The sequence below is a fragment of the Syzygium oleosum genome, unplaced genomic scaffold (assembly GCF_021117445.2).
Source record: "Syzygium oleosum isolate NSW1041296 unplaced genomic scaffold, Sole_v2.1 Sole_v2.17, whole genome shotgun sequence".
NCBI lineage: Eukaryota > Viridiplantae > Streptophyta > Magnoliopsida > Myrtales > Myrtaceae > Syzygium > Syzygium oleosum.
In genome coordinates this window covers 195,626-218,836 of record NW_026607501.1, presented here as the reverse complement: position 1 = coordinate 218,836, position 23,211 = coordinate 195,626, and the positions used below count along the sequence as shown (strand labels likewise).

The 23,211-nt window shown below is 41.7% G+C and overlaps 1 pseudogene; it reads right to left on the bottom strand.

Annotated features, from left to right (window-relative positions):
- Nucleotides 1-2,553: 2,553 nt before the first annotated feature.
- LOC115692940 (probable aspartic proteinase GIP2) lies at nt 2,554-4,793 on the bottom strand (annotated as a pseudogene).
- Nucleotides 4,794-23,211: the final 18,418 nt, after the last annotated feature.

Sequence of the window (23,211 nt, the reverse complement as noted above, 5' to 3'; positions counted from 1 at the left end):
TCGAGATTTTCTCATGTTGAGAGGATGCCACTATTTGGGGGGATAAAGGCCACATGGCAAAGCCATAAAAGCGTCCCAAAGTACATTTACTTCGCAAAAAGAGTCAAATTGAGGAGGCATGCGGCGTAAACTCACAGGAGATAAAAGGATCTAAGTGCTAGGAGCCATATAGAGGCAAGATGGTATGGACTTTTTGGACATCGACATTGTCACGGGGTAATTATTATAATTAATTTATGTGTCCTCAACCTTGCCACATCGAAATATGATGTCATCCCATACGTCAAATATCTGCCGAGGTAGATTTACTCTAAATTGCAATAAATCATGTCCATTGTCTGAATCAAAAGTACTAATGTAATTTTTCCTTAATCTCTCCGTAACTTCTTACACATTCACGTAGTTTTTTGTTTCGTCTGAGAGTGCCAGGTATAAATTATGGACATTCATTGGAATTATCTATCAGCATCGCAATAGATTGCATAATTCTTTGCCCTAAAGGACGTTAAAGGTACTTAATTATTTTGACCAAAATTTTTTAATTAATTGATTAATATCTTAACCAATTCAAGTTGACCGAAAGTCTTTAATTGATACCCATGTCCAGAAAAGATTGATACGTGGATTCCTTTCCAAAGAAGGTTATATAATAGGACAAAGATTATGGCACGTTAGCCATATTCTTCGGGAAAAGTGCCAAAAAAGTCCTAAACTTTTTGCATTAGTGCCAATTTAGTCCTAAACCTTTTTTTGGTGCCAATTCAGTCTTAAACCTTTTGCATTTGTGCCAATTTAGTCCTAAACCTTTTTTTGGTGCCAATTAAGTCCTAAACATTTTAAATTGGTGCCAATTCAGTCCTAAACCTTTTGTTTTTGTGCCAATTTAGTCCTTCCGATCAATTTTGACCGGAATTTGCCGACGTGGACGCCTGCCAGCCGGCGGCCTGTCACCGGCGCCGACGTGGCGTTGACGTGGACAATTTTAATAATATTTTAATATTTGTTTTATTTTTTTCCTTTTTTTTTCTTTTTTTTCCACCTTTTTTTTTTTGTCCCCCCTCCCTCCTCTGGCCGGTCGCCGGTCCGGCGACCGGCCAGAGGCCGGCGAGCTCGACCTCGCCGGCCACTGGCGAGGGCGAGCCTCGCCTTGGTCGGGCGAGGCTTGACCTCGCCAGATCCGGTGAGATAGGGCCTCGCCGCGGCCTCCGGCGAGGTCGTTGGGCGAGGCTCGACCTCGCGGATCCGGGGTCGAGGTCGGGCCTCGGCCGACCATGGCGAGGCTCGCCCACGCCGCGGCCCTCCGGCGAGGCTAGCCTCGCCTTGGTCGGGCGAGGCTCGACCTCGCCCGATCCGGCAAGGTTGGGCCTTGGCCGACCATGGCGAGGGCTCGAGCCTCGCCATGGTCGAGGTGAGGCCCGACCTCGCCGGATCTCGGCGAGGTCGAGCCTCGCCCGACCAAGGCGAGGCTAGCCCTCGCCGGCGAGGCCGCCGCCCTCGCCGGCGAGGCCGCCGCCCTCGCCAAGGGGCCGGCGAGGTCGAGCTCGCCGGCCTCCCGGCCTTTGGCTGAGTCGCCGGACCGGCGACCGGCCGGAGGAAGGAGGGGGGACCAAAAAAAAGTGGAAAAAAAAAGAAAAAAAAAGGAAAAAAATAAAAATTCAAAAAATATTAAAATATTATTAAAGTTGTCCACGTCGGCGCTGGTGACCGGCCGCCGGCCGGCAGGCGTCCACGTCGGCAAATTCCGATTAAAATTGACCGGAAGGACTAAATTGGCACAAAAACAAAAGGCTTAGGACTGAATTAGCACCAATTTAAAAAGTTTAGGACTTAATTGGCACCAAAAAAAGGTTTAGGACTAAATTGGCACCAATGCAAAAGGTTTAGGACTGAATTGGCATCAAAAAAAAGATTTAGGACTAAATTGGCACTAATGCAAAAGGTTTAGGACTTTTTTGGCACTTTTCCCCATATTCTTCGTATAAAGGATGTACTGCATGTGCCTTTTGCGGAGGTCGGTCCAAACTTCAGAGCATCTTCACTCTTATAATACAAGATATGATTACTGTTTTGTACTCATTTTAAGTGGACTTCTAGGTCATTGAATAAGTCCAAGCCAGTCTATGACTATTGTACGCTCTTCTTCATCTAGAATAATGTACTTACGGGAGAGATCGTGGGTTCGTGATTTAAGTCATTTTGTGAAGACTTCATTGTAAGTAAAAGTAAGAACATGAAGAGAGCACTAAAACCGCATCCGGGTTCGAGCTTGAATGATCCAGTCTTTGATTCACTAAATTGAATTAGTGGACACTAGGGGATAAAAAGGTCATGCAGCATATGCCACTATCATGAGAATGACAGCTTTAAACGAATCTCCGCATATGCTCTTAAGCGTATCAGTGGCTGCATAATTGCATATGCCAGATCTCATATCAACCAATAATCATATAATATAGCCTTTCTCTTATGGATCAAAATGATTGTACAAGTTACATATTCCAAATGCGAAAAAGAAAATTAACCCACAACTCAGGCCAATATATCTTGCCCTTTATTAGTTTAAAAAAAAAAGGAACCTTCATGGTGGCATCCCGCTAAGCTTTAGTTGTGAAGTTGAAGTGTGAGAAGGTGGTTTGCCTGAACAGGAGGGAAGAGCTGAACCCAAGCCTTGGAGTGGCCAGATCAAACTGCAGCAAGTTGTCCTACAATTGATGCCCTCCGATCACTATTGACGTCCTTGGACTCAACCCTCCATCCACAAACCCCAAGCACAACACACCCTCCTTCGCTTGTACCATCGAATTAGCCCTGAACATCATCCAAATGACACTGGTGCTTTGCAGCACCAGGTCGATCTGCGGCACGCCTGGCCCAACCCTCGTGCTCGTGAAGCTATTCGAATCGAAGCATGCCCCAAAGGGCTTCACCAGCACGACCCTCAGGACTTGTGAGAGCTCCTTCATGAAAGCCCTGACCACAGCCCCGTAGATCAAGGTATGCATCACGGTGTACGGGTTCACAATGCTGATCTTGGTGCCCCCCGTTGCCTTCTTTGTCAATGCTCAAGAGGGATGCGTTTAAGGGGACTTGTTTCTGTTGAGAAAACCTTCTAACATATTTTGAAGTTGACAAAACTGTCCAAGAGATATTGTAAGTCTAACAAACATTTTTGAAGTTTTTCTAAGTTTAGGAAGTCACTTTCTCGTTCAGACTTTACTATGATCAGAAGGAAAAGACTAAGTTCTACACAGCAACAAACAAAGTTCAATCTTTGTATACAACAGTTGAAGAATTTCAGTCTATGATTGGAAATGAAAGGAAAACCCACCCTGACTTGAATTCTGAAGGCGAATCAAGAATTAGACCTTATCCAGACTCTATCGCTAACTCAGAATGAACGCAACGGCTAGTAATCTAGCTTGGGTTTCATAAATAAAAAGTATTGATTTATGCGATCTTACAAGACTATTTTGCAAGGAACATTAATATTGCGAGATATCCTTCATTGATTGACAATCAACCCAACAACAAGTTTTTTTCTAAATGGAGAAGCTTTGCTTATGGAAACCAAAGTTCTGATTGTATGGGCGATCAGAATCAGCGGAATTTAGACTTTATCACTTAACGGCTACGCAATCATTCTTATACAAATCTGTCCAAGGAGACGATTGGAAGATGATCCTCTAAAACTGTCCAACGGCTAGTTTGGAAGTGGAGGAGCATAAAAGAAAACAAACTATTGAAGAGCATAAAGAGAGAGAGAGACGAAATCCAGAATTGTCCATTCCAAAGTCTGAGCAAACTCTAACCAGCTTTTACTTGTCTTTCCTGAGCTAAAAACTGTGATCTTGAGAGACTTGTTGAAAGAGAGATAGAGTGATCCATCTAAATATCACTTAGAACTTGTAATCTCTTGATCGATCATCTAGTGAAATCCAGCCAATAGGTTATCAGCGTGAAAGAGTGGATATAGACTTGATTGACTTTTATGGACCTGACCCCAATGAAGTACTCTGTTGAGGGCTCACCTGCAAAGTAAGACGATGTAATGCTCACTGGGTTGATGATCATTGGAGTGTAGAAGAGAGCCTTTGAGACATCAATCCCAGGAAGCATCATGTAGGACGCACTGCCATAGAAGGCCACTCCACTGGAGCTTGAGGATGAGCTCAAGCAAATGGCAAACTTCCTATCAAAGCTGAAGGAAGCAGAGAATTGAGAGGGGAGCGAAATCCTAGTCCTCCCTAACCCTGCCATCCCCTATGCCCCATTGGGCAGGCCTTGTAGGAGAAATGTGGCCCCACATGTGAAGAGGAATTTGGGCAATGAGACAACTGGACCTGGGCTCGACCCATCAATGGACTGCACCGCCACGACATCCTGGGCCACCTCGCTATCCGTGGAGGTGTGGGTCACAGTGTTGTCTGGAGAGAGGCCGCGGCCACACATGTGTTGTTGCATCCGGGCAAGGGCCCGGTGGAGCAACTGATGCATACCTTGGACCCGGCAAGGGAGCACAGGGCTGAGCAGCACGGGGCTAGGCTGTGGGAGGATGATCAGTAGCCTTTGTCACAGTCGACCCAGAGGAACTTGCCCCCAAGGTCGAGGGTTAGCTTGACCGGGACTTAGGGGGTTCTTTGGTGTAGGGTAGTGAGGTATTGAAGAGTTAAGGAGTCATTGGTGATTGGAAGGACTAATGCCTTTGGCCTGAACGAGGCTTTTGAAGTGATAGGGAATGTGATTGATAGAATAAGCGAACAAAGTATAAGAAAGTAGAAAGAAATGAAAGCCATGGATGAGAATTGGAGAGAGATATTGCAAACTAAAAGATGTATATGAGAGTGGATTTTAGGTGGAAGAGAAGCAGAAGTTCGTTAAATAGCATCTTGGTCTGAACTTTTTTATATTTGGCACTCAGTATTTTCCTGTATGTGCCAATAGCGTGTTGATTAGTGAGATGGTGGTGGATTCTTGACTTTGACTTTTCAATATTTGGAGCGGAGTACACCCTACACCCTGTCGGGTTTTTCTTCCTATCCTATTCTCCCACTTATCGTTCCTCTATCAAGGGAAAGCTATCGAAGTACTAGCCGAACACAAATGGTTACTCATTGAAAGATGATGCCATCGCCTAGCATCGATTCTCCCAAACTTATACCATTCGCAACTTGGAGTTTCAATTTAAACATATAAACTTACCTTAAAGCCGCCACTAATCGGTTATGATAAATATGATAGCCAAAATTTAGGTATCAACATCCCTCTCCAATATATTTATTAAGTTTTTTTGTTATTAAATCAAGGGGCTTCTCATGCTCTTTGAGCTTACATGGGGAGTATTATTATTGATGGAGTTGTGGAGTTTATTAGACAGAAGTACCGGTAAAATTGAAGCTAAAAACTCTCGGATTTTTATGAAACGGTACACATGTAATCGTAACTTAACACCGATAGCGATAAAATTGAGATGTGAGTCATATTAGTCATCAATCATTCGATTCTTTCAAATATAATAATCGAGGTCATCATATGCCCCCTTGCTAAAGGGAAATTTAATTTTTCCCTTCCAAATTGCCTCCTCTATTGTTTTCAAGAAAATAATGCAATTGGCCATGTTATGGCTCCAAGAACGGTGCCACTTGTAAAATTTTTTGTTTACTAAATTTTTCTTTACTTGTCCTTCAGTTAATTCAATTAGGCCATCTTTAAAAAATAAGTTGAAGATTTCGTCCAATTACTTATATCAAACGAGTAAACTTAAATGTCTCTAGCCATAACAATTATATTTTTTTATTTTATTTTGGCAAACTTCAAGGATTGACAAATTTAAGGCTTGTCGAGCATCATTTTCGCAACAGCTGTTTCGATCTTTACATCTTCGTCAAATTTCAACGTAGATTTTTCCATCAAAGCCACGTTTTGTGCAAAGTTTTCAAGTAGCCATTATCTTTGTCTTTAAGAAGTTGCTTATACATAAACACTCCCATTGCTAATTGAAATATACTGACAAAGTCTTAACCATTGAATACTTCCCTTATATTGAATTTCAATAGTCAAAAGCCAAATTTGTGAACTCCTTTTCTAAGAGTGAAGTAAGGCATCTATTCTTAGCCTTCTTAAAGCGAGCAACAAACTGATCGACCGACTTATTATTGTATCAATAAAGTCTAGCCAGATCAGCAATGGATACCTTAGGTATTATCCTATGCAATTGGAAATTGAATTGTTTTTCCATTTCTACCCAATGATACACTGAATTTGGTGGTAAATTAGTCTACCAGGTAAAAGCAGCTTTCAACAAAGACAAACGAAATAACCTAAGTCTTAAAAAGTCATTTGTCCCTACTTCTCCATGCTGGACTATAAGCCGATTCTTCGTCTTCGCCAATAAAATGGCAAAGTCAAGCTTTTTGAAACCTCTTGGTAAAGGTTGGTTATCGACCCATTCAAAATGTGATTTCCTATAAACATGTAGGATAATACTCTTATCTAACCCCAATTGTTGTTGAACTTCTTCCCAATTGTGAATTTGGTTGGCCATCTTGCCCCCTAGGTGGTGGTGTACCTACTGTAAGAAGTCAAGGCATACAAAAGAGCGTAGCTGGAAGCTAAATGGAAAACCAACAACCTCAAGCCAAGAGTGGGGAAATAGAGGAGAATAGCCAAGCCCTAGGCTCATCTAATTGAACAGACTAGCCAGCAAATCAGTCAAAGTGAAGGACAGGAGAAAGAATCCTTCAATAATGAGGAAATAGAAAGAATTAGAGGCCTTTTAGGGTCTCTTGAAAAATCCTTTGGTGCATGTTCCTTGGCACTCTCAAATAAGCCTCCATTCTCTTTTGGTCTAAATGCCTCAGAAACACTTCCAAGTGAAGATTGGATAATTGACTCAGGTGCTACTGATCACATGACTCACACTTCACATTTTTTTAGTACCTATACCCCATGTCCAAGCAATAGAAAAATAATGGAGTCAAACGGTTCCTTGGCCATTGTTGCAAGAATCGGTGATATCCATATTAGGCCCATTGTCACTGTCAAAGGTGTCCTCCATGTGCCAAAACTATTAGCCAATCTTGTCTCCATACAAAAGCTCACTAAAGACCTCAAATGTTATGCAATTTTTTTCCCTAACTACTGTATTTTTCAAGAACAAGATTAGGTGAGGAAGATTGGACTTGCTAAGGAAAGGAATGGGTTGTGCTATCTTGAGACGCCGAGGATTTTGAAGAAAGTCATGAATAATCCATCCTTGTCATTTCTTAGTACTCAAATAAGAATGTCATTTGGCTTTATCATTTTCGTTTTGGTTATCCATCTTTTAGTGTCTTAAATATCGTGTTTCCTTCTTTGTTTAAAGGAGTAGATATGAGTGAATTTCAGTGTGATACTTGTGAATTCGCTAAGCACACCCTTGTATCTTTTCCTATTAATAACAAAAGAAGTCCTCATCCTTTTGATTTGATTCACAGCAACATTTGGGGACCTTCCACAATTCCAAATATCTCGGGGGCTCAATGGTTTGTGTCTCTAATCGATGATTGCACTAGGGTCACATGGATATTCTTACTCAAACACAAATCTGATGTAAGTAGTATTGTTCCTAATTTCCATTCCATGGTTCAAAATCAATTTGGAGTTAAAATTAAGAGTTTTATATCAGATAATGCCAGAGACTACTTTAATCAAATCTTATCAACCTATTTCCAAAATGAAAGAATCATTCATGAGTCATCTTGTGTAAACACACCACAACAAAATGGGGTCGCTGAAAGGAAAAATGGTCATTTGCATAACACTACTCGAGCTTGTTGTTTCATGGAAATGTTCATAAGTCACATTGGGGGGAAGCCGTCCTTACATCTACATACATGATTAATAGATTGCCATCAAGAGTATTAGATTTCAAACCTCCTATGGCAGTTCTTTCAAGCTTTTATCGTCATTTCAGGACAACAAATAATCTCACACCTAGAGTCTTCGGTTGCACCTCATTTGTACATGTTCATAATCAACAAAGGGGAAAACTAGATCATAGAGCAATCAAGTGTGTTTTTCTTGGTTATTCTCTACACAAAAGGGGTATAAATTTACTTTTCTCAAGCGCCTGGTACTGTTCATATCAAGTCTCCCTCATTTCTCTCTCGATTTGCTAGTGCTCGCGGTACTGTTCACCCGCCCACCTCACTGTGTTCCTTGTTGATCCACCCATCGGTTTCATCTGAGCTTCGGGATCTAGATTTGCCAGTTGGTATCCTCACTTTTAATCGTTAGGATCCTCGCTCGGTGTTTCCTGACTGGCTGGTGGGTAGATCCGATGATCTTTCTGGGTCTTACTATGCATTCCAGTGTAGGTGCTGTTCCTGGAGCTCGGCCCGCTAGTGTTGTCTGTGATTCGGTGACATTAGTCGCATCCACCTTGTCTTTGATCCATACAGTAGAATTTCTGCTCGATGCTTCCCTGCGTGCTCCATTGCAGATCTGGAGTAGTGGAATCCATGGCATAATAACTCGCTTCTCGTGAGGCGCTTCCTCTGCCGAAGCCTTCTATGGTTAAGGCGAAAGTCAAGCAAACTAAGGTGCCTTCTAAGCATCCGTCTGTTGTTAATTTTGGCTCGACTAAAGCTATCCCGCGGTCTGCCCCTATGGAACTTGCAAAGGTGAAATTCCCTGCTAGTTCAGAAGGAGCGGGTGCTTCCACTGCTATAATTCAAGCTCAGCGGAGACAGCGTCCTAATAGTCGCGGTCGTAGCTGTGGATGGATTTCATCCAATGCACATCGAAGTGACTAAGAATGCGGTAAAAAATGTGTGGGAGACACATGTGGTTGATGTCTTGGCAAATGTTGATGGTTTCTTCTTTTTTTATGTTCCTGATGAAGCTAATTGTCGGAAAATTTTGGATGGTGGTCTAATTACTATCCTCAGGATGCCAATGATACTCCAACAATGTCACCTGGCATTAAAGCTAAAAAAAAACCAACATGATGCTTTACCCGTCTGGGTTAAATTGAGAAATATTCCTTATACTTTGTGGTCTGCATTGGGAATTAGTGCGGTGGCTAGTGCAATTGGGAAACCTTTGCATGTGGATATGCAAACGGAAAAGATGAGAATGATTTCATATGTTAGAGTGTGCATTGAGATCAAGGTGACTTAGAATTTGCTTGACTTTGTTGATGTCATCTTGAATGATGATATTTGGTCGATCAAGGTGGAGTATGAGTGGCGATCTATGTCGTATATGGCTTATGGTACATTCGGCCATAGATGCGCTCCAACCAGTGAAGTGCCCACTATTATTCTTAAGGCCCCAACATTAGCAGTTGCGATTGAGGATGTTCCTCTTTCGGTGGATGGTACGTGGGAGACAGTCAGGAAGAGGCATTGTGTGGTGCACTCGAGAATCTCTGCCTTGGTAACCTCCCATGTTCTAGGTTCGGATACTCTTGACCCCATATACAGTTCTGCTATTGCGAGTGTACAGACCCTCCTGGACCCTGATATGAATTCTCGGGCCACTTCTATGGCATCGTCTGACTCAGAAGACATCGAAGGGGATATGGCCAGCAATGTTGGCAGTGACTTAGAGGAGGATTCCCCTTCCCCTGCCTCGCTGAATATTATATCGAGATCCTTGTTGTATCAAGGAGGTGATCCTGACCCTTGTAGCCAAGACCCTATTCCTCCTGATCCCGCGATGGTTATCCCTAATCTTGAGAGCAGCCCTTTGACTGCTAAGGTGGCCAACCCGAAGTCTAAGAAACGGGGTGGCACAAAAAGGCGGTAGTCTCTTCCCTTCCTTGTATATATGTTTTTTGGAGTATGGACTATTAAGGGTATTATGGACCCCCTGAAACAGGCTGAGATTAGATCCCTTGTTAGATCTAATAATTTTTCTTGTATTGGTATCCTTGAGATAAAGGTCAATCTATCTCTTTTTGATAAGATTTCTGCTGGGTTGGATGTGGACATCTAATTATAATTTCTCTTATCGTGGAAGAATTTAGATTGGATGTAAACCTCAAGCGGTGGAGCTGGTAGTTCTTTCTGTGTCTTCTCAGGTTATTCACGGGCACTTGCGTCTATTGGCTATGAATAAGAATTGCTATATTTCGGTGATGTATGGAGAACACACCTTTGTTGCTCGGTTGTTTCTTTGGTCTATTTTTGTCCAATCAAGTCTTTTGTTTGCTACTGATCCCTGGCTGGTTGCTGGCGATTTTAATGCCATCCGACACCATTCGAATAGATTAGGCAGCTCCAACTCCAATGTCTAGATCCCTGCATTTGATGAACTCGGCACCTGCTTAGACCAAGCAGGCCTTGATGATTTAAGATTTCTTGGCCATAGATTTACTTGGTCGACCTTCTCTAGCGCTCTTCGTAAGCAAAGGAAGATTGATAAAGTCTTCATTAACGAGCAATGGAGCAAAGTATTTTCCTTCTCGGAGGCTACGTTCTTGGCCCCTGGAGTCTTTGATCACACTCCTATGATTATCAGAATTGTGCCTTCCCTATCAAACAGGAACCCGTTCAAATTTTTCAACTACTGGATGTCTCACCCATCTTTCTCGACTATTGTCACTCAGGTGTGGGAATCCCAGGTTGCTGGAACTCCCATGTTCATATTGTGCCAGAAGCTTAAGATACTTAAAGGGTGCCTTAAATAACTTAACATGGAATATTTCTCTGATATCTCGACCCGCATTGCCCAGGCCATGTCAGTTCTAACTTGGAGTGTGTAACCTCCCTAAAATTTTCGATTGCCATTAACGGTGATCTCCATGGTTTCTTTGCTAGTGGTAGAGGTATTCGACAAGGGGACCCTATGTCTCCCTACCTCTTCACCCTAGCTATGGAAGTGTTCACTAGCATCCTTAATGCTCAAACATGGCTACCGGGATTCAAGTTCGTTTGGTGGTGCAACGCCACTAGCTTAACTCACTTGTTTTTTGCCGATAATGTCCTCCTCTTCGCTGAGGTAAATATGGCTTCCACCACTCTTTTGAAGGATGGCCTGGACTTATTCTCTGGGTGGTCTGGTCTAAAGCCGAACGTTAACATAAGTGAGATCTTCTTCTCTGATGGGTCGGCGGATGTACGAGATCAGATTCTACAATCCTTCACCTTTCATGAAGGTACGCTCCCTTTTCGGTATATTGGGGTACCTATTACTGTTTCTAGGCTGAGCAAGTCTAATTGTAGCTCTCTGGTGAACTCCATTACCGCTAGAGCACGCTCTTGGTCTCAGCGATTCTTATCTTTTGCTGGCTGTCTATAACTTATTAAGTCGGTCCTCCATGCCATACATTTGTTCTGGGCTAGTGTCTTCACTCTCCCTCTATCTGTATTATCGAGGATTGAGTTGATTCTCAGACAATTTCTCTAGAAAGGACCGGATTTGGGTGTTGGAGGTGCCAAAGTCCCTTGGAGTGTTGTTTGCCTCCCGAAAGAAGAAGGTGGCTTGGGTATTCATAGACTTATTGATTGTAATTGTGCGGCAATGCTCAAGCATATATGGATGCTCTTCACGGATAAGGAGTCGTTATGGTGCAAGTGGATACACTCCACCTTTCTGAAAATTAAAAAAATTTGGGTTGCTTCCACGCCAACTTTCTGGTCCTGGGCATAGAAAAAAATTCTTGACATCCGCCAGGAATTTCAGTTACAATTTAAATGGTGAATTGGTAATGGAGTTTCCACTTCATTCTGGTTTGATTTTTTGGCACCACAGAAGCCTCCTTTATAAGCTATTCACTGATAGGGACATCTATCGTTCTGGTATCTTGAGAAGGGCTTCAGTGCGGGATTTCCATTCCTTGGACTAGCAACTATCAAATGTACTTGAAACTATCAATTCCTAGACGAAAGTTATCCCTGCTCTTAACAGGGAGAGGTGTGACCGGGTAGTTTGTCAGAGATATTCTTCGAGCGTTTTTTCCACTGCCTCAGCTTGGAAACTGATCAAAATAGGGGATAGATCGTGACCTGGAACTCGTTCATTTGAGACTGCAGTATTGCACTGAGACATAGTTTCTTGATGTGGCTTATCTCTCTCAATAGGCTCTCAACGTAGGTTTTATTGTTGAGTTACCACAGAATCTCGAAAGGTGTATGTGCTTATTACCGACATAGGCCAGACTCTATTGACCATTTGTTCTTCGGGTGCGCTATCACGAGTACCCTTGCGCTTTTCTAGACAGCTAAGTATAACCTTTCTTGGCGAAATGGTATGTGGCAAGAAAATCTCTGTTTGGGCCATCCGCTTCATTGGTGGTCACAACTTTCCCTAACACATTGCTTGTTTTTTTCTTGGTGCGCTGTGCCATATCATCTAGACAGAACGAAATCATATCCTATTCAGGAATCGGACCCTTTTTTCTACCGGCCCTTCGCAATCACCTTGCTAAGGTTGTAAGGGATAAAGGTCTCTCCTTCAAGCCTGTTGAAGACACTCCCCAAAATAGAAGGATCTAAGTTAATTGGGGCATCTCAGCCTCTATTTTTGAGTGATCTCCTGATGATGCCTTGTATTTAGCTTTCGTTTTTCTACCGGCTGGTGTTTTGGCCTTTGTTTTTATTGCGCACTTGTTGCTACCCTGTTTTGTTTAGTCGCAACACCTTTGCACCCATCAAGACACCCCTATGTGTCGCCTCAAGTACGAGGTTTTTGTATTCGGCTATACTCTCTGTATGTTGCGCGTTGAAAAGTTAATATACTTCTTATCTTACAAAAAAAAAGGGTATAAATTTTATCATCTTCCTTCTAGAAAGACCTACATGTGAGCTTATGCTAAATTTGTAGAAAATAAAACTTACTTTCCATAGTCTTATCTTCAAGGGGAGAAATCATTAGTGAAAGATAAAGACTTCGACAACCTTAATCTTGACTTACCTCCTGAAAATCTTCCAATCCAAGCTCCCACCTCTAATTACCTAATCCCTGATCAATTAGCTTCTTGACCAATCAGCTTTTGATCAACCGGTCCTTGTTCAATCAGCTCCTAACTAATTAGTTTTCGATGAATCAATTCATGCTACTTCAATCTTGGACTCACTCCCTATGTCGGAGTCTATTCCAAAACAAGTGTTCACTCCTGTACCTACCCGTATTTATGACTCTATGAGATTTTATCAAGTGTACTCAAGAAAGGCATCTGTTCTAGACTAAACACAGGTTCAAGATTCCCATCCGAGTTTTGCAAATGAATTTCCGGTAAGTGCCGATTATCGTTTGCATATACTACGGTCGATTGATATGCCAAAAAATGACTTGCATATTCCCATTGTTGTTAGAAAAGGTATTAGAGAATGCACAAAGCGACCCTTATATCCATTATCTCACTATGTGTCCCTTAAATGCCTATCGCCACCCCATGCAAATTTCATTGAGTCTGAACACTATTGCTATTCCAAATACTTTATGTGAGGCATTGTCTAAAGAAGAATGGAGGAATGCAATGAGAGAAGAAATGGATGCAAAAAAAAAAGACTTGGGAGATTGTCAAAAAACTGAAGGGAAAGATTATTGTGGGCTGCAAGTGGGTTTTTTCCTTGAAATACAAAGCCAATAATTCTCTTGAGAGATGTAAAGTAAGATTGGTGGCAAAGGGTTATACTCAGACTTATGAAGTAGATTATCAAAAGACATTTGCTCTGATGGCAAAAATGGACATTGTGAGAATTTTACTTTCTCTGGCGGCTCACTTTAATTAGCAACTTCAATAGTTTGATGTGAAGAATACATTCTTCATGGAGACATAGAGAAAGAGATCTACATGAGTATTTCACCGGGCTTTGAAGGAGAAAGGACAACAAACAACGCATGTAGATTACGGAAAGCACTATATGGGCTCAAGTAATTGCCTAGAGCCTAGTTTGAGAGATTTTCCAAAGTTATGAAAGCTTTGGGCTACAAACAAAGCCAAGGTGATCATACCCTCTTCATTAAGCACTCAGCAATAGGGAGAGTGACAGCACTTCTAGTGTACATTGACGATATTATTGTCATGGGTGACGATGATAAGGAGAAACAGGAGCAAAAACGGTGTTTGATTAAAAAGTTTGAAATAAAGGAGCTGGAAAGACTCAAATACTTCCTTGACATTGAAGTTTCTCACTCTAGACAAGGAATTTTTATTTCACAATAGAAGCATGTGACCAATCTCTTGAAGGAAACCAAAAAACTTGGTTGTAAACCAGTAGCTACACCTATTGAGCCTAATAAGAAACTTAGGGAGGCAAAGAAAGAACCTGCTGCCGATCGAGAAATGTATCAAAAATTGATTGGAAAATTCATCTATGTAGCTCATAATAGGCCCGATATTGCCTATTCGGTGAATGTGATTAGTTAGTTTATGCATGACCTAAGAGAATCACACTTATAAGATGGCAATCGAGTGCTACATTACTTAAAAGGAAGTCCCAAAAAAGGAGTCCTGTTAAGAAGAAATCAAAAACTAGTACTACAAGCTTATACCGATGCTGACTATGCAGGATCCATGGTGGACAGAAGGTCAACATCTATTGCACATTACTTGGTGGAAATTTAGTAACTTGGAGGAGTAAAAACTAGAACGTAGTTGCAAGATCAAGTGCTGAATCAGAATTTCCAGCAATGGCCCAAAGTATATGTCACGACCCGCGACCTTCAGGGGTTATTGTTGCGACGTCCTAGGCTCGTTGCCGTCCCATTTCTTTTACCTTGTTAATTATACATATGCGAAAATGTGTACAAACTAACTCCCAAACAACACAACAAACAAGCAGCTAGGAAAACACCATACATAACACACTACTTCCATATTGACTCAATATATTTGCAAGCTCCTCTTTTTTTTCTACGGGCACTTCTTGTTTATATTATCCACCTATCCAAAAACGTAGGCTAGGGGATTCTTATTTCCTCTAGCAATGCTACAACTCCAATACCGGTACACCATGACGAAGAGGAGGTGAGACGTCCATAGCTACAAGTCTAAAAAGACAACGGAGTGAAACGAAGACTCAGTAAGTAAAATTAATAATCCTAAGTTAGAAGGATGTCTCATCGTCGAACCTAGCATGGGAACATCACTCGTGTAACAGTTTGAATTTTCGATCATTTTTCCGGGATTTAAGAAATGAATATTTTGGCCAATGCACTTATAGTGAGATCTCACCCGGAAATGCGCATTCACGGGATGCTAACCTTAGGGGTAGGGCTATTACGGGATTGAGTTCGCACGACCAAAGAACTCGACTTGGGTTCGATCTTCGACCATAGGGATTGACGAGGGAATGTTTTGAGCCAACCGAGACCGGTCTATTTGATTGATCGTGTCCGAAGGGAACTAGCGACAGACCCTCGCAATTATATGACAACCGAGGTCGTCCCGGGTAGAGTGAACTTAAACGTGATTTGACTTAGTGTCGGTCACGGGTCAAGAGCGCGTAATCCCAATAAGCCACCCGTTAGCCAGAGATAAGCTAAAGTCGCAATTGTTCGATTTTAGTAATTTCTTGGAATTTGGGCCCGGGAATCGAGAATTTTGAAAGTGACAATTTTGAGCGGCTGATGACATTTTTGGCTTGGCCAACCTTGGGGCCAACCATTTCTGCAAAAAAATGGATTTCGGTTCAGGACCGGAAAAATTACGATTTTGCGCCTCGGGACCCCGATGTTGATTCTGAGGCCGTATGAGGTTATTTTTCGAGGCCGATGCCATTTTTGGGTGGCCATGCATATTTAGAGTCATTACGGTCAAAAATTGGAATTTTGGCTCGGAAGTGAAAAATAATATTTTTTTATTCCCAGGACTTTGCAGTCGATTTTCGAGGGCTTAAGAAGCTATTTTCACTATTCCGACGCCATATTATTTTGGCCACACATATTTAGAGTTGATTTGGACAAAAATTGAAATTTCGCATCGGGACCGGAAAAATGACCATTTTGCCCCTGGGCCATTTTCAGTTCCGAATTTTGGGAAAATTTTGGGGATAATTATTTGGATAATTCAGCTCAATTATTGGGGCCAAAGACCAAAATGCCCCTCAATTATTTGGATAAGATCAACCAAGACCGTTGGATTAAGTGCGTTTTAGTCAAATCTCCCGGATCGGCGACACGTGTCCCCGCCCAGCCCACTTTTTTTAGCAATATTGACTCTCTCTCTCTCTCTCTCTCTCTCTCCTTTTCACCTCCTCATTCGGCCACTCCCCCAACCAGAACTCCCCTTCCCCTCTCTCTCCACAATTTCTCTTCTTTGCCGATTCTCCCTTCGCCGATCGTGAGCTCGCTATCGCCGGAGCTGCTGGGCCGGCTGTTCCAGCCGTTTGTCCAGCCCGTTTGTCCGCCTTTTCAAAGTAAGTGAACTCCCCAAATGTTGCCTAGGACCTCGGGTATTGTTAGACTGGTTTAGGGCTCGGTTTAGGGTGAATTTAGTGGCTGGTTTGCTCGGTGGTGCGTGTTGACTGATTTCCGGCTAGGCTGCTGCTGCGTCGCCATATTTTGATATTTTTACTGTGACTTGTGTGGCCCGAATTTGAGGAAGTGTTCTTCATGAAAGTTGTTTCCAACATCTTTAAGTATAACATACTTTAATTTGGGAATTTTTGGAAATCATTTGAGGCCATTCGGAAGTCCATCTTTGGACCGAAACAAAACTGCCCGATTTACTGTTCACTCCACCTTTTGGTCTGTTCGAATTTTTATAAATTTTTCCAGGACTATTTTCAAAATACTTCCTTCACAAAAATCGTTGGGGACATTTGTGGCTATAACATATAAAAATTTCAAGGCTTTCCAAAATGATTTGGATACTGAATGAGTTGTATTTTGATGGCCTGAGGGGCTGTCCGAGCGAATCGGATTTTGTCCGACTTTGAGTGTCAAAACGAGGTGTTTACGGTTTGAACTGGGTTTCTAGTTCTACACGGAAAATGTTCATTGAGATGTTTTGTACAACATATTCAAATTTCATAATTTTTGGAGTTGGTTTACTATTTATTTCAAATGGATTTCTGTCACTGCGCAACTGCCCAGTTTGGACCCGATTTTACATATTCTCAGTTTTTCTCTCTCTCGAGAATTATTCGGTGTTATCGTGGCATTTTGACGGGTAGTTTGATGCTTGAATGAGCTCGTATGTGTGATTGTGTGGCTGTGAGGTGTGGTGGCATGATTGTGCATTGAGTTCGCGTGCCAAGCTTAGGTGTTTGTGTGGTGTTCGCGTGATGAGGATGGGTAATTGTGAAAAGTGTGTGCGAGATGTGAATTTGTGTGTGTGACCGTGTGTATGTGTGGCCGTGTGGTACGTGTGGAGAGTGTGGAACGAAGGTACGGGAATGTAGGATTGATGGGAAAAGTGATACCTTGAGGCGTGTTCGTTTACGCGGGGTAAGGTCCGTCCTAAGGCGTGTTTGTTTACGCGGGACGATGCCGTCCCTGACGAGGTGACGATGCCTGACGTGGTTAGAAGACCGTTGGCCTGATGCGTTTTACGCGGGCGCGGTAGAAGGAAAGTGTGTGTAGGATTCCGTCCTGAGGCGTGTTCGTTTACGCGGGACGATGTCGTCCCTGACGAGGTGACGATGCCCGGCCTGACGGGGTGTTTATGCCTGACGAGGTCAGAAGACCGTTGGCCTGATGCGTTTTACGCGGGCGCGGTAGTGGTGGAAGAATTGAGAATGAGCGGGAATTGGCTTGAGGTGCGAGGTTTGAGAAAGTGACGCGTGGTGTGAGTTGGTGTGCGAGTGTGTTTGTATCGCGTGGTGTGATGCTCGATTATGAGGTAAAAAACTGCTAGGCATGGTATGGGACGTGCCCAAGTGGGTTTTGCTCTATAATTGTGGCACGCGCGCGGCTGTGATGTATTTCTGTGGCATACTGGCTGTGTGGTTGACTAACGTGCAGAGACGTGCATGAAGAATTCCAGGTAGGGTCGCGTGTGATTGTTAGTTTGGTTGATGGGTTGTGTGTTATGCATATTTTCGTCTGGCGGTACGTGAATGCCTGTATGGGGTTTGGGGTTGTACACTTATTGAGATTCGTCTCACGGTTGTATAACCGCCACTTTCAGACCCCCAGCCTTAGACCCAGGAGGCCCGCCTCCTCTTTTTGGAGTTTTGAGGAGCCGCCCAGGTTGCCCAGTGAAGTTGCAGGCGATGCCTAAGAAGTCTTCCGGAGGATCGAACCAGGCGAAGTAGGAGCATGAAGAAAGGAGGATGAGCCCTAGGTTTTTCCTAGGGTATTATAGGGGTTGTTCAGACTAGTTTAACCAGTAGTGAAGTTAAGTTAACCAGACCCTGATATTTTGTTATGACGGTGATTTCGGATGCTGGTTTGCTGTATATGTTTGTAATATAATGTTTGTATATTTGGTGCAGTAGTATTGTATGAAATGCTGTTATTGTTGTTTGTCTGTTCTATTGTTCTACCCCGTTATCGTCATCTTTTTGTCCGGGGGTTTTTATATCCGCTTCCGCATGTGGCTCTGATGTTTGGGTTGGGTCGGCGACGCGTCCTGGGACGTCGCAACCATTCGACCGGAGCAGGGGATGTCGCAAGCTCGATGGGGGTTCAAGGCGTGACAACTCGCACAACAGCATCGATGGCAGATCAATAGCAATACTATTGTTGTTCCTCGACTAAATGCATGTAATCAATTTCGGCTTGCCATCAAGGCATGATTTACCTTCGGCTTATCTATAAACTTAACAGCACACATCAACATGCATTAAGGGTTCATTAACCGTCTCACACGGTTTTTCCCATACTTTCAGGGGCTTTCAACCTTAGGCTGGGCATCCAGAATCCACCAGGCATCCTATACTCTCAGGGGCTTCCCATACTTTTATGGGCTTCCAGCTTCAAGCTGGGCATCCAGAATTCACTAGGCATCCCATACTTTTAGAGGCTTCCAACTTTAAGCTGATCATTCGGAATCTACCGGGCAACGTCACCAAAATCCATTGACGACGGCTATTTCCTTTATGTGACCACACAACAAGCATTCACGCAAGCTGGATTCTTATCTTTGTTTATTAGCTAATGCAAATAAAGCCCGAAAGCATGTTCATACGGGTGTGTGTGTGTCATAACCCTCACTATATGGTATGCCGGGAATAATCCTTGATTCATGGCTTGAACCGAATGGCTAACACCAATTCCTGCACCAAACAAAACTTGGAACCGGCACACCTCAATGCCGACCAAGGTCTTGCAGCTTAGTTATCTTGCCTTAACGTTGATTCCATGCAGAGCAAACCTTGACCTTGTCTCAGGACATGAACGCACTCAAGCATGCAACATGAGCAAACCATAGCAAAGATCTTCATAACACGTTCATGGCTTTTATGGGTGAGTACACAATTAAATCGACAACGTAGCATATAGTCCTAGCCAAGGGTTAGTAATTTCACTTACTTTTGATGAACTAAAGATGTTTTGCCAAGGAATGGCCAGCTGAGGAGGTGGATGCGCGAGGAGGTGAAAAGTGAGAGAATAAGCCAAAGAGTGGAAATGAAAAAGGGGGTGCTTCGATTTATAGACTCCATCCCCATCATTACTTGTCCAAATAGTCCAATAGGTTTTCTTGAAGTGGCATGCCTATAAGGATGAGATGGCAAGGTTATTGGATGAGTGGCAAGTCTAGTAAGGATAGGTTACATGTCTATAAGGAGGAGGTGGCATGCCTAAGTATTTAGGGGAATGATGGAAGCCAATGTGTGCCATTCCAAATGGTACACTTAAGCCATGAATCACTTGCTTCTTCTCCAAGCCAAATCTTAGGCCATCATTATCAAATCTTCATAAGGCCACCTAACCCATGAATTACTTCTTCTCCAAGCCAAATCTTAGGCCATCATTACCAAATATTCACAAGGCCACTTAAGCCATGAATTACTTGCTTCTTCTCCAAGTCAAATCTCATGGCAATGATTACCAAATCTCTTCTTGGCCACCTAAGAGGGTGATTCACCCCTTGCATTAATGACTAATGTTCTAGAGTCTTCAAGTGGCCTATGGCCAGTTCATGACCGGTCCACGGCCAAGTATGATTGATCCGTGACTGACTCTCGGTTGTCATGTAATTGTATGAGATCAATCATTCCGTGATCGACACACGATCACATGGATCGATCCATAACCGTCTGCGGCCAGTACATGACCATGCAAAACTACCCGCGGTCGAAATAGGACCGCACGGGATCGATCCATGATCGTCCATCGATCCACGGTGATTCGTGACTGTCCAATGACCAACCCTTATGGTCGAATGTCCATGGCCAAATAGCTCGGGTCACTTGTGTGATCAGTGAATTGGTTCACTGCCGATCCCTCGATCATTCTAGGGCTGATCCATCAATCATGCCATCACTGATCCCTTGGTCACCCTTCCAATCGGGTCGATCGATCCATGACCATTCCTTGTTTGGTCTAAGGATGATTCCCCCCACTATCGGCACACTAGTTCCATAACCATTTATCATGACCAAAATCATGAATGTCACAGCATCTGTGAGCTATTATGGCTCAAAATCATCCTAGAAGATTTGAAAATTGAATGGGAGGGTCCTATGAAGCTGTATTGTGACAATAAATCAGCAATTAACATTGTCCATAACCCCGAACAATATGATAGGACAAAGCACATTGAAATTGACAGACATTTCATCAAAGAAAAGTTAGAAGAGAGGTTGATCTGCATGTCCTACATACCTTATGGAAATAAACTGGCAGATGTACTAACCAAAGAACTTAATGGTGGGTTCTTTCATGAAATAATTTCCAAGCTGGGAATGGAATAGGAATGGAAGACATCTATTCCTCAACTTAAGGGGCAATGTTGAATTATCCAGATTTATAGGACTTGATTATTAGGAATATTCAATCCTAGGTTTAGATTATTAGGAAATAGCTGTAAATATTTAGTTAGGAAATGATTTCTTAGTATCCCTTAATTTGAGGGATTATAGCTGTATTTTTCAAATCTGTTTTTTCCCAGTCTATACTTAAAATAATCCTATAAATAGCTTTGTAATCGTGGTATAAAGCGAAATGAGAATTATCACAATTCTTTTCTCTAAATTCATCAAGTTACACAATTTCCTATTATTTAGCAACACTTATCTACAAAAAGTTATATATCCGAAAATATCATTACTAAGCAGTTACATGTCGATGTCAATGATTTCATCCCCAGTGAAGGTTCTTGTCGATAACTGATGTACGCTATTGATAACTTTATTGGAGAAATTGTTGATTCTCTTCAAGTTTTCGACTGTTCAGCTCATCCATGACTCCATTCACCAAGCTTTACTATTATCAACTAAGGTTTTCATTTGTCTATTATTATCAAAGGTCGTTTTTGGGTGTTGTCTCGTGGTGAACCACTAAGAGAACACTAATATATTATTAGGTGAGAGCGAGCAATTACTCATTTAAAAATGGCGGCGTGGCGTGCCTAGCAACGGACTTTAATAAGCCCATACCAATCGTAACTTGTGGTTTTAATCTAACATGCAATTTCTATACCTTTTGGAGCTTCCACTAATCGGTTATGGATTGATTAGACACTCAAGTAAAATGCGGAGTATATTTTACTTATAGTAGCCAGAGATTCATATATATGGGGACTTGATTACGCTAGACTACTCTAAAACCCTTACCTTTTCACCTTATTTTGAAAATGTTTTGCATGCAATTTTTGTCAATTTTAATCCTAAACCACTAATAGGTGATGGGTGACCATGTGAGTGCACAAGCAATAAAAAAACACTTAATAATCAAAGCGAAAAATTAATTGCGAAAAATTTAAAGAACCCAGATACGCTAAGTAAATAAAAGCGAAGCCTCATTATCATCCAATGAAACAGGAATTTTGTAAATTTTGACTAGGAAGCAAACAACAACTATATGATATATGCATGTCCTAGATATGGCTTCTAAATGTAATTATGTAAGGACAACAAATTGATATCATGTAAATCTAATATGCATGTTAGACTAATATTCCTTACTTTCTTTTCTTTTTACTTCATAGTGATGATGATAGATTAGTAATGCATGACGTAATCATAAAATTCGAAGACAAATAGTTCTTTTTGGATTTTCTTGTTTATGAGATACACATAACTCAATTTAAATGCTATAATTATATGCGTTCTAACCTAACATGCATTAATGAAATATTAGAAAATCCTAATGGCATGCATACTATGCTATAATAAATTAAATACAACCTAAATTCAATACTAATATGGCATGAATGCTATGACATGAGATAGAACTAACATGGATTAATCCTATTATTCAAAATATGTGAAAGGCTATCTTTTGATGTTTTTTCTTTATAAAAATGAGGAATTAAATCCTAAGACACTAAACATGACCTAATGACTTTAATTTATCAGAAAGATAATGATTTACTGATGCAATGCTCATACATTTTTTAGTATTTTTCATTGATAATATGTAAACTATATGCAACATGAATAATGTATGAGCGGCAATTATTAACTAAAGCTATCTATGTGGAATGCTTAGTAAAATTTAGTCCTAAAAATATGCGACTCTTTAGATGACATGCAATATGCGACATAAACTTTACATTACTAATTAATCCTATAGCTAAATGATTTTTATATGAAGTCCTAATGACATTTTTTATTTGATTTTCCATTTATAGGAGAAGATGATGCAACTGTGTGCTGGAAGTTCATCATCGACATTAAGGGCCGATCCCTCCACAAAGACAGATTCACAGCTCCACCAAAAGAGGAGGTGTCCGAGAACGTGATGGGCTACACCCTAAAGCAAAAAAAAATGGTCATTGCAATAGCCTATTTTCTGAAAAAAAAAAAAAGTGACATAAGGCAACGAAATGTTTCTCAATTTTGTCGCATTTGAATTGCCTTCTGTCGCCTTAGGGTGGCCAAAGGAGACGTAAGGCAACAAATAATTTTGTTTAGGGCAAAAGCCAGCAAAAATCCTATATTATGCTCAATGTGACATATTTATCATAAATTTTTTTTCTATGATACCAAAAATCCAAAACTTGTACCTGTATAACATATTTACTCTCTATAAAAGTTCAATCAAAATCTGCCTACATGGATGCTAAAAAGTAAACAGTGTAGACATGGCATCCGCGTGACTTTAGTGAAATAAAAATTACATTTTTTTTGGCTAAAAAATCATCTAACTGATCATTGATGGAGGATAAAT